A 12,800-nucleotide genomic window follows, 5' to 3' on the forward strand; every position below is an offset into this window, starting at 1 on the left:
GCTATTGATTATTTGACCACATTAATTAGACATTTAAAATGATACACTGCAGTTAGAGATTATCATACAAATTTCTTTGAGAATATAGTGAGTATTTATAGTTTCTGTGTAATTGAATTATCTGTCTATAAGGAAAAGCAATGGGCAAATATATACCTGGGTTAAAACACAGTCACCACAAAGCGCTTATAAAATGTTACCACTTGAAAAAAGCAGCCTTTTTAAATAAAACGTATGCGTCTAAAACATCACTTTAAATAAATATTCATGTCTTTTAATGTAATTATTCTGTGAATGTGAGTATTAAAATTTAATATTAGGTGTGTTGTTTTTTTTTGTTTACTCCTTCACTTCATACGTAATATAGGGATTGGCTCCTTAAAGACACCGATTGTATAGTGTACAAATCATTGAGTATCTACATATTACCGTCACGTAATATACGTCTACTATTAGCCGGTAATTCCTTTTTCACCCTATATTTAATTTCAAGGGTTAATGGTAACATCGTTTACATGTTTTAGCTTATGTAAAATAGAAAAGAAAGAAATCGACTTTTCAATACCCTTAAGACTTTTGCTTGTTTGGTATTCTACAAAAGATTTGGATGCAATATACTAAGCTGTCTTTGTCGTAAGTTGGCAAGAGGAGTCGCTAATGGGCCTTTTTGAATGGATTTTTCTTTTCATTGTAACTTTACCATACGCACTTTTTGTAAAGGTTTAAAAATGTTGTTTGAACTGAATCGTTACTGTTTAAAGTGCCATTTGCTCGAACATTCTTCTACAGTGTTAAGAAATTTCTTGCGATCCCTAATATGAACCACTATCGTGGTTTATGATAACCCGTGAGAGACCAGCGTTTACTGTCTGCGAATTGCTTAATCAAAAGTCTTGTTTTTGCATTAGAATCAATTTTCCTGATAATACTACAAAAAACAAAAAAACATTTATACCGTGTTACGATAAACAAGTAACGATTATAACAAAAATAAGAAATTTGATGTAGAATTAGATTTAACACTGGAGAAAAAAACAAATCGTGATCATAAAACTAATATTAGATGGAAATGTCCTTTATCTACATGCAATTTTTTATATTTATTTACAATGATTATTATTTTAACATATGTTATATATTTTGATTTGCGGAAATTATAGATAAACGGAATTTCAACCAGACCCTAACAACAAAACAACAAATTAAAATGAACTTTTTACCTCAAAATATAGAGCTAACTAATTAACTCCTTCAAGTACATAACAAGAAGTCTCTGTAAAAATATGACTCGTGCTCTGAATTATAAGCAACTAATGCACAACTTGTATTTCTAACTTTGTCGTGAATGAATTATGTGAGAATTTTAAAGTTGACCTTGTTTTTTACGAGAACCTGTATGTATTTATAAATGCTACAGTGTGATTCCGAGACGTGCGTGTATGTATATAATCGTAAAATAGGGTGTTAGGCCTTAAACCTATTTCTCACGCGAAACGGGGTGTTTCAAAATTATCTCTTTCATTTGGTGTGTGAATTCAAAACGAGGACAGTGCTTATCCTTAGGCCTCTAGTCTTGGGAAAATATAATTTTCAGTCGACATCGTGCGTGGACAGGAGTTCTAATAACATCACTGATTGTTCTCGTTTCCTAATCATAGTATAAAGTGGTGTTAACAATCCATCTCTCCACTTGGTATTTATCTGATAACTATATCAGATTTTGACTGTTTTAAATTATAAATAATGTTCGAAGATAACTTAATATTTTTTCATCATATAGCAGGCTGCAGTTTTATGGATTTCGTTTGTAATAAAACAGTGATTTTGGGTTCTTTTCATCAAATGTTTCACAGTTTCTTTAAGAATATTCACATTTGATGTAGCAGCTGCTAAGACGTATCTCAAGACGGCTGGCATGGCTATTAAAAATGTTATTAAGATAAAGTACAGAACAACGTTTCGACCTTCTTAGGTCATCTTCAGGTTAACAAAGAGAGTTTGCAACTGACCGTTGCCGGGTACATGTTTTAGGGACCAGAATGTAAACGTGTACGGGATTGTAGGTGACGCTGCAGTTACTAATTAATAACCTAACATCTAACTCAGCGCCACCTACAATCTCGTACACGTTTACACTCTGGTCTCTAAGACATGCACCTGGCAACAGTCATTTGCAAACTCTATCTTTGTTAACCTGAAAATGACCTAAGAAGGTAGAAGAAATGTTGTTTTCTACTTTACTTAATAAAAGTTTTAATACCCATACCCAGCTGTCTCGAGATACATTTTTTACTTCAAGTGGATTTCTCGTCATCACGAGCTGCTAAGACGAGTCTGTTTTGAGCATTCGAGTTAAATCTCGTCAGAGTTACAAAAACTACATAATTTGTTTTCCAAACTCCAATATAAATTCTTACTTCATGCCACAGTATCGAATGTTTGTTAGTGTTGCTCCTAGGTGACGCTAGTAACACCGAAATGAAATAAAATAAATGTACCCACATGCACCTCGCATAATCTTACATTTACATATTAGTGTAACTATCTTTGTTTTTGTACTAAGATGAACTTTGTCCCCCCCCCGCAAGCATAGTTAGTTAACTCTAATAATTATGTGGCAGTGAAATATATAGAGCAATTAAAAGCAAAATGGTAATTTATTTCAGGAGAGAAGTTGTTTCATGGGTTCGTAAAAACTCTTCTACTTTAAGCACAAGGTGTACAAACTACATACTAAAACATATCATTGGTTTGCACGTGCTTTGTAGTCAGTGTGACATATACATTAGATAAGTGAAGTGAAGGAAAAGTATCAATGACCGCTAATCAATTCTTGGATCGTTTCTGTTTTATGCACCGCGTTCTACTAGAAAAAAAAAAAAAAAGATAAATAAATGTTGTTTGTAAAGTTGATTTCAGAAATATAAATTAAAAGTTGGAGAAATTAAAATATTTTTTTTTATTTTGCTTACGAAACAAAGGAAGTACTTTTAACATTACATACACCTATATATTTAAAAGAATTGCAAAACATCAAGACATTACAAAGTATCTAGTGACAATGTAACATTCATTGTGAAAATTTAGAAAATATTGTTAAATATTTGCTTGAAGAGATCATCATTTTCTTGGTTTCGACACCAAACGCACTTGCAGAGATACGAGCCAATCATGTTACGATTGTATCTCAGAACTGCTATACGATTGGTTCCACAATTTCCTTTGTTGCGTCGCTTAACCATATTCCAAGTACTTTTAATTTGCTACAAATTTCAGAAATATAAATTAAAATTTAGAAAACTGATTTTTAAAGGGAATTTTTTTAGAATTTTTAATTAAATTATTTTTTAAACAAACACATAATTATTTACTGATCAATCTAACATGATCTAACCTCACATAAAGTGATCTAGCCTAGCGAAACAAAATCAACATCGTTACTTTAATTTATATTTCTGAAATCAGCATTAAAAACTACATTCAAAAATATTTCTTTTTCGCTTTGAACACAAAGCATGAAACAGAAAAGATTCCAGTTCTTCACGTTATATAACCGTACAGTATCAGATATAATAAATAAACTTAATATTCCGTAAATTGTTTGATCTTGAAGTTTAAAGTTCCATGAAGGTCCAGTTTAGCCGACACTTTAATCAATGTGTTGTTGGGTTATTACTAGTTTCGGAAAATTCTACTTCTCATCAATAACCTTGAACACAAATTGATCAATTAGACATAAGCTGTGCTTATATCATAGTGAAAACTGTTAGATGTATTGTTTCGGAATATTACATTTATTTATTATACCTACTATTGTGCAACTATGCAACGTGAAGAGCCGAACAGTGGTGGCCTGTGACACATTTCTTGAGTAGGTTTTTCTCATAGTGATTACAAAGCACGTTCAAACCAACAGTATATTTTGATACTTTCCACTATAATATACGCTCAGCTTTTCTCTAATTGGTTACCTTGTGTTTAGGGTTACCGATGAAATGTGGTATCCTCCTAAACTCCTATAACCCAATAACACACGTTGATCAAAGTGTTAGTTGAACTGGACCTCCCTTAAACTTAGACTTCGATATTAAACAGTTTTCGGAATATTAGGTTTATTTATTTATCAAATGTGTTCTCGACTTTTTCCGGTCATTTAAAACTTGTAAAACTCGCGAGCAAATAACGTAGTATTATACATCGATTGGTTAAAGATCTTCGCTCTTCTGTTGTTGACCCTGGTACGACTGCAGTTTAAGGATGAACTCCGTATGTTTTCAGTCCCATCTAGTTAGGCACAGAATGAATCGGCAAGGGATATAAAAGGTTAATACGGAAACCTTATTTCAACACCTTTAGTCCTAACTATTCATAATCACTTTAGTTCGATTTATCTTGTCACTATCATAGTGTGACCGATATGTACCTTGTCAAATGACACTCCAAACTTTTTCGTTCTTGAAGTCCTTACAGATGTTGATAAAGATATATCTCAGGGTTGTGTTTCTTCATCATATGTTGCTTGTTCACCCTACGATTGGATAAGCTATTGATTTGAGGCTGTTTGTGTGAATACAACATTCTACCATGTTTTGCACGATTTAAATCTTAATGACTGGTTGTCACATACGAAGATCAAAATCAGTCGGTCTTATGTTTTTTACCAGTAGATTTAAATTTTCTGTTTTTTAAATAATTGGATCTAACAGTTGGAAGTTAACTCCCAAGCCAGCACGAGGTATTAAAACATTTAGTGGTTTTTACTATATTGAAGTTTCTGCTATTTTTCTGCTACAGGAGGTTAGAGTAAGATGGGTTGAAATGGACAAGTTAACCACTTATTTGGAGTTTGACTCAATATTGATTTATAATAATTATATTTTGCTAAAAAGGCTAAAGATGATAAAAACAACTAGTTTTTGAACCTTGTTGTACATGGTGTTGTCCACTTCAGGTTATATTTCCTGACAGGCTTCTAACTTTATCCCTTCTTCTACATTTGAAGCAAAGATACGCTAACCAGCTGGACACCAGATGCTCAAACAACAACACGCACGTCCTTCCTCGTGAGGCCTTATCCCAAAAGAAAGTCGAAGAGGACAAATCGTAGTCTAAAACAAGACCACCAATAGGGGGGTGGGGGTAACGGGGGTTTACCCCTGAGCCCGAGGATATTGTAGGGCACGTACAAAAGCTCGCGAAATTAACGTTTCAGAGTGCATTAAAAATTTTGCCATGAAAAAAAATCTTTGAAAGTTACGTTATACGATTAACTGATTACTATGGGGGCCCCACATGTACATGATTACTCTAAGGTCAGGGACGATTCTCGGCAGCTCTGGTAACTACTTTGCAGGGGGTGGATGGATCTTCAATAAAGTTGTACAGAGGTTCATTAGGTCCATGTAGGGATACATACAAATTTTCAGTTTTGCATTTTGCAGTTTTCATGAGTGTTTTTGTGTTTTTTATCACTACTTCGCCCTCTGTAGTTGGATCTTAACCAAATGTGACAAGGACGTTTGTTGGGCCCATGCGGAATACATGCAAATTAGCGTTTTGCAGTGTTTATGAGCGTGTTTTTTGGCAATTACATATAAGGGAAACAACTTTTCATGTCCTGAGATAGCATTTCATTAACCATAAATTTACATAACTTCCGCCCAGTAGACAGGTATTCCAACTAATTACTAATATTATTAAATTTGACTAAATAGAAACCTGTCAACTTGAATAACTATTTGATTGAAAGTGAAAGTTGATAATTCTTATTAACTTTAAATTCACCCATTTATTAAAAAGTCTTGGTGTTTGTTTTTCGTAATACTTTTCGGAAGAACATTAAAGACTAGGACAAACGTCTGCTGTCTTCATATGAAGTTACTGTTGTACCCTAGAGGTGGCGCTCGAAGTAATTAATTCTGCGAAACGTTCATAGCAACGTAATTCCGTTAAGCCACAACAGTTGGCGAGTGTAGCAGTTCTATTTTATCGAAGTAACTTTGTGCCTGATGGACTTCTAGTTAATTCAACAGGTTTTGCTACTTTGATTAAGTAACAAAGTCTAATAGTTCTTCCAGGAGATATTTTAGTCTAATTTCTTATCTTTTGTTTATATAATTTACTATTTCTGATTTGAAATAGTTGTTTCTTATAAGGAAATATATTTACACACAAATATAAAAAATAAGCGTACAGAGATAACGTTTAATTGCAATAATTCTACCACATTCTGCAACAGTCCACATATAAATGTCTGCCTAAATTAGTATTATCCAAACCTGGATTCGCGAGAAGTCTTGGAGAGAATTGGTTATACATACGATTTTTTTTTTCTCAATTCAAATTTATGCATCGTGAATAGCTGTTATTTAAAGCTAACAGAGGCCTTCAAAGCGTTTGTGGTTAAATTAGAATCTTTATTGCAACAATATATCTTTAAATACAGGATTTCTTAAATAATGCAAAATAATTCCAATCGCACACACCGATATCTGTAAGTTCTCGTGTCTTAGGTCTAACATTAAGTAAGCCTTTGTTACTTGACCTGGTATGGCGCGTAAGGCGTGCGACTCGTAATCCGAGGGTCGCGGGTTCGCGCCCGCGTCGTGCCAAAACATGCTCGCCCTCCCAGCCGTGGGGGAGTTATAATGTAACGGCCAATCCCACTATTCGTTGGTACAAGAGTAGCCCAAGAGTTGGCGGTGGGTGGTGATTCCGAAATTCCAAAAACACCAAAGCCTTTGTTAAGTTCAGCCTATATTCGATAAAGATATAAAATTAACAGTGTGATTTTAGTACTTTTTTGCTCTAGTTTAGTTAGGACTAAACCTTACTACACTTAATACTATAAATAAATATAAAGTTATAATTCATGATATTAGAAAAACACGTAGGTTCGAGAAGTTTTGATAGAAATTAATAAAAACCCTATAACCCATTATAAACTTATAGTTATTCTAAGATTTAACGTTAATTCTTTTTAAAAATTTTGATAAAATTATAATATATTACTGCACAAACTGTCTACTAAAATATATTTACATCCGTTGAAATGGAATGTGCGCGTATTTTCAGGACAAACAAAAACTAAGTGTTACTTTAATAGATTGCTATTAGATTATTAAGTAAGGCTTAAGCTATAACATTTGGTAAACAAAACACTGTAAACGTCTAATTTCTTCAAAATATGCCTACGTTTTGTGTACACATAGATTTGATGTTTTTTAATTTGTTTGTAGTTTAAACAAATTCTAAAGGCAATCTTCTGTAAAATCATCTTGTTTTAATATAGTTACATAACTTCTCAGAAAAGCAGTAAAATTTGGAAAATATTGTCCAAAGTTACCGTAGGCCTAACTTTCACTAGCTACAAATATGTACATTGTATGAATATAAACGAAATAGTCCTGAATCACCCTGGCCTAATTTACGTATGCTGAGTGCGTTATATACTTGTATATCTGGATTCTAAAATACTAAAATAAATAAATAAAGAACGAGCAGAAATATTTTTAAATTATGTGTAATTGGGGTGACTATAATTATTTGAATGCAAAAAAAAAAAACAAAAACGCTGTACATGCTCTGTCAGGAGTTATTAAACTAAGTATTTTAATAATCCCTGAGTTTTCCACGTTCGTATAACACCATTCTCCTTACTTAGATTTACCCTCTACCTGCGTAAACTCACCAGTATTTTCTTCTTTCGGGCCCGGCATGGCCTAGCGCGTTAAGGCGTGCGCTTCGTAATCCGAGGGTCGCGGGTTCGCGCCAAACATGCTCGCCCTCCCAGCCGTGGGGGCGTTATAATGTGACGGTCAATCCCACTATTCGTTGGTAAAAGAGTAGCCCAAGAGTTGGCGGTGGGTGGTGATGACTAGCTGCCTTCCCTCTAGTCTTACACTGCTAAATTATGGACGGCTAGCACAGATAGCCCTCGAGTAGCTTTGTGCGAAATTCCAAAACAAACAAAATTTTCTTCTTTTAAAATTGATAAAAAATGGGACCACATATTCTTTAATCGTGCCAGAAAAAAAAAATACAATCGCTTCCTTCGCATTAATGGGTAACTATTAAAAATATCAATTTTAGTTACTAGATTTTATTTTTATTTTTAAAATTAGTCCTGGGATTGTAATCTTAAAAAAATAAACAGAAAGTAGTACGTAACCTGAAACGTTCGCTATTCCAAGTGATTTATCTTTGACTTTCCATTGCATTTATTAAAAACTCTGAAAGTGTTTAGTCCTGAAAGATCTTTCTCTTGCTTGGCGTTGGGTGTTAGTAACGTATTACAACGCTGAATGATTATCAAAACCTGGCAAAAACTTTATGGTTGTTGGCATTTGCTTGACACACGTTCGCTCTCTTCCTGTGATTTATTGGACTCGATATAAATCGATCGACTGATTATACATTGACTTACACTCCCTTCCTAAATTTGCATCCTCTCCAATCATGAGAGTAAACCTATTTGCCATGCCACTTACACCCACAAGTAAACAGGTTTGAGTTTATTGCATACAAAACTGATTGGGGGAGTGGGAAGCAGGCGCTTTTATGTAGACCGGTGGGCTGAATCTCGCAGTTAAGCCTACTTGCCAAGTATGTTATGTATTCTTATCGTGAATTTGTGAACGATTACAAGTTAAACAACGTTTTTTGAATTATTGGGCCACGTGCACATGGACACCATTGCACGTGCTGAGCACACGCAGACCCTGGTAATTCTACTTCAGATAGTGGTTATTTTGAGAGGACTGACGTTTTCATGGTTTCAGTTTTTGTTGCGAATGTTCTCGCACTCACCACTCTAACTTAACCATTCATTTCCTTGTACAAGTTAAATAATAATAATTAAACAAATCATCTGGTGTTTGGTGTTTTTCTAGTAATATTTGCACATTTCTAGTTGTTTGTTTAAAATGATTAATGAAAAATTACCAATAAAAATAAAAACTTCTATCAAAGAGTGTTACTTTTACTTCACAACAAGTCTGCTGTGAGAAGACTTAAAACTAACTTTCTGTCATAACTGGAAATAGTTACTCATAACTTTATAAAACGACATATTATAAAGAAAGGAAATATTCAACATATATCTATGTATAATATAAAATTTGACTTTCTTTATAATCTTCAGTACGACCAATGTTTCTGCAAGTGTTAGATAACAGGTATCAACACCCAGATTTAAAAAACAAAAGGTGGATAAAATCTAGATAATGTTCCATTATAATGAATATTCAACTTTACATCAGTTGTTTACAGTTACTTATAAGTTTATACAAAAATATGTTTAGTTTTAACAATTTAGTTGCCGTAATTTTTTTATTATTAAAGCTCGGTCCACAAGCGATAAATGAACTCTAGCGGACGTAAGAACCATTAAAGAAATGCACACAGAAACCTAATAAAATATACTTAACGCAAATTATTAACAAGAGGATTTGGATAAGTTAACTAAATCTCATACAGCAAATGTTTAAATTGTGTTTACTTTTGATTCAATTATTTCATCCACAACGATTTTCGATTCACACACACACAATTTAGTCTCACTGTGTTGGACTAGGATGTCTGAGATTCAGCTGAAAACTGTACGTAAACATAATCAGTGATGTCGAGAAAACCCACTTGTAGAGAAACATGTATATTTGTACGTAAACATATTTTTATACCAGTTCACAGCCTGTGCTGTGGTTTGAAGGCTTGATTCGGCCACACCTCTTCGATATGCTTTTTTTTTTTTTCAACCAAACATACTCTGTAAATCTTTCTTCAGATTTCTTTGGCTGTTTAAGGAGGGAGAAAGCCCTTCATACGTTTCTATAGTCCCTGTATTCTTCTGCCGGTTATTTTCTAGAGAACATGAACATGCGCGTGGCTTTTTTCTTACGGTGCAGATGGTGTGTCTCTGTCGACGTCACAGGCCAACAAAAGCTATACAGTCGTCCAGTGTCAGCCGTAAACTCTAAGGTGTGGTCAGGCTTTTGCTAGGCCTAGTTGTATTCACAAACACTACTGGTGTGGCTCTTTTAAAGAGCAGCTACTTCGACAGATGGGGAACAGGGATGTTAACATGTCAGAACCATCACAAGTGGAAACTTTATTCCCACGAAGCAATGTACTTGTAGTCTTTATTCAGTACACTATGTACATTAAAAACACTTCTTTGATATTCACTTCTCATGGTCACAGTATACATATCGGAGGATGCACTAGGCATCATAAGCTATATAGGAACCTGGCATAGTCGTTCTATCTCCTATGTATACGCTGCTTTTTAGCTATCCAGAGCGTCTCGAAGACGAAAACTGGCAGGTAGCCAAGTCCGGGATCTCATATATTTGTTCATCACCATCTTTGTTTCACAGGCTTAGCGTTTGCCTAGTTCTGGTAATAACTATAATTTTATTATCAATTGATAGAGAGAAAAAAAAAAGGCTTCACGATTTTTGACTACCTATTTTATTAATACAAAATTTATAAAAAAAAAATAAACAAGCGAGTATTATGGAAACATTTATCACTAAATAAAAATATCATGGAGGGTTGGCTACTGAGCTTGTTAAAAGGAGCGAATCAAGATAGGGATGGAAGTATACATATCATTTGATAGGCTAATGACATTTATAGCAGATTGTCTCGATTTTAAGTGGAGAATAATATATCCATATTACTGGCTTCCTCACTCGTGAAATACGTATTCTAAAGGTTACCAAAGAAAAGGTGTAATAATGAAAGAGATTCTGTTAAACCACCAAACTTAGACAAGGTGGGGAAGCCAGTAATGTAGGAATTTTATTCTTCGTATAAAGTCGATACAACTATGTCTGTTGTGTGATGATTAATCCATAAAGTGATATAACCACTTCCATACCTGTCGTGTTTGGTTCCATGCGTTTCAGTTAAAAACTAGTCCTAACACTAAATATGTGTGGATGTGTGTGCTTTCTTAAAGCAAAGCCACATGGGGCTATCTGCTGAGCCCACCGAGGGGAATCGAACGCCTGATGTTAGCGTTGTAAATCCGTAGACTTACTGCGGAGAAGCTTGTGGATGTGACATTCTACTAAATGGACGTTCCACGTTTTTATTTTTGTTTTTCTCGAAAATAGTAGATTAAAAAATAATATGACATTATCTTGCAGTTAAAATGGTGAACATGCTAAAAATCTTTATAATAATCTTATTTGCATATATAAAATCTTTTTTTTTATAAGGAAAACACCCTTTGCGGACAAAACAAGAACATAATTGTATTTGTATTTCAATGAGATGTTACTTGAATACGAATATATGTTAACACTTAATGATGTACCTTGTAAAATATATAAAGTCCGTGAAAGACAAATAACTGTAAACGTAATTAAAATTAAAGAGGCCAACATTTATTGGGAAGTGTAATATGTCTCCGCCACGTAGTCCCAATGTGAGCAATAATTACACCAAAAACAAAAACAAAAACTCGGCATGGCCAGGTGAGTTAAGGCGTTCGACTCATAATCCGAGGGTCGCGGGTTCGAATCCCCGTCACACCAAACGTGCTCGTCCTTTCAGCCGTGGGGGCGTTATAATGTGACGGTCAGTCCCACTATTCGTTGGTAAAAGAGTATCCCAAGAGTTGGCAGTGGGTGGTGATGACTAGCTGCCTTCCCTCTACTCTTACACTGCAAAATTAGGGACGGCTAGCGCAGATAGCCCTCGAGTAGCTTTGCGCGAAATTAAAAAAAAAAAACAAACGATGAAAGAATGGCCGTAGGTGTTTGGAAGAATAAACGGTAGTAAAATAGTGTTTCTCTGTGTGGACGTAATACAAATTTTGGGACTTAAAAAAATGTTCAGTTTTTCTTCTATAACAGTTGTAAAGAATAAACGCGTATATTAAACACAGTTTTGTTATTGTTGAATGGTGTATAGATAAATGAGAATAACGTATAAATGTTTAATTAATTGGCTCATGTGCCTGTGCTGCAGTGTTCTTCTCTATGTTTATCACTTTGCTGTCGTCATATTTTCCCATAATAGTTAGTGGAATATTTAATTTCCATTTTGAAGACGAACCAAAGGAGGAAAATTTAGTTTCGTAAATCCAAGTCCACGAACACACTTCCGGTTGTACACGAGGCTTGTTATCACTACGGGACTCTGAAAGAAAAGGTTCCGCGTATGAAATAATCCGTTCTGCATGTATTAGAATGTTAAAAGACCCAAGGGGATGGTGTCCGTGTAAGTCATATTCAAGCTGTGTTCACTTTTTGATTTTCAACTCGAAGATCCGGTATGCACGCTACCCATATGTATCTACTGCAGTTTTTGTTTTGCATAACGTACACTGATATTTGTTTGCCTGACGGTTGTCACGTGGTACCCGTACTATTAAGCACTCTGAAATATTGTTGGTGCAGTCCTCTAGGGGTGCGGTAGTACTCTCGCTCCTCTAGTATGATGGACTGTCAGAGTAGGGTTAGCAAAGGCTGAATGTTTTGCTGTTGCTGAGGGTGGGTACGTACGGTAAGTGGAATTCGTTTATTATAACCCTGTATCATTAACAGAAAACGTTTATGAAGTGTTGCCTTGTTTCCTGCGAAGGTGAATGAGAACTTGGAAAAGTCAGGAATAGGTTTGACCTCTCCCTCCATCATGGAGGAGGCAAACTCGAGGCTATTATGAAAAAACAAAGAAATTACTTCTTCAACACGACAAAATGTTACTCATGGTTGTGGCCAAAAGCCATAATTATTAAGTAATTGAATAATAATTCCAGACTGATGAGATCTAGGACTAGGTTATACAGG

The 12,800-nt window shown here is 34.7% G+C and overlaps 1 protein-coding gene across 5 annotated transcripts in view; it reads left to right on the top strand.

Moving 5' to 3' along the window:
- Positions 1 to 12,800, top strand: part of LOC143226757 (uncharacterized) — an 87,155-nt gene that overhangs the window by 35,796 nt on the left and 38,559 nt on the right. Inside the window, exon 1 of one of the 5 annotated variants that reach the window (XM_076458144.1) lies at positions 12,187 to 12,516. The exons of 3 other annotated variants lie outside the window; for them this stretch is intronic. The gene's annotated coding sequence lies outside the window, so the exon portion shown is untranslated. Of the gene's footprint in view, positions 1 to 12,186; positions 12,517 to 12,800 lie in introns of those variants that run through there. One more of the 5 variants, XM_076458145.1, reaches the window with a different exon arrangement.

The sequence above is a fragment of the Tachypleus tridentatus genome, chromosome 9 (genome assembly GCF_004210375.1).
Source record: "Tachypleus tridentatus isolate NWPU-2018 chromosome 9, ASM421037v1, whole genome shotgun sequence".
Classification (NCBI taxonomy): domain Eukaryota; kingdom Metazoa; phylum Arthropoda; class Merostomata; order Xiphosura; family Limulidae; genus Tachypleus; species Tachypleus tridentatus.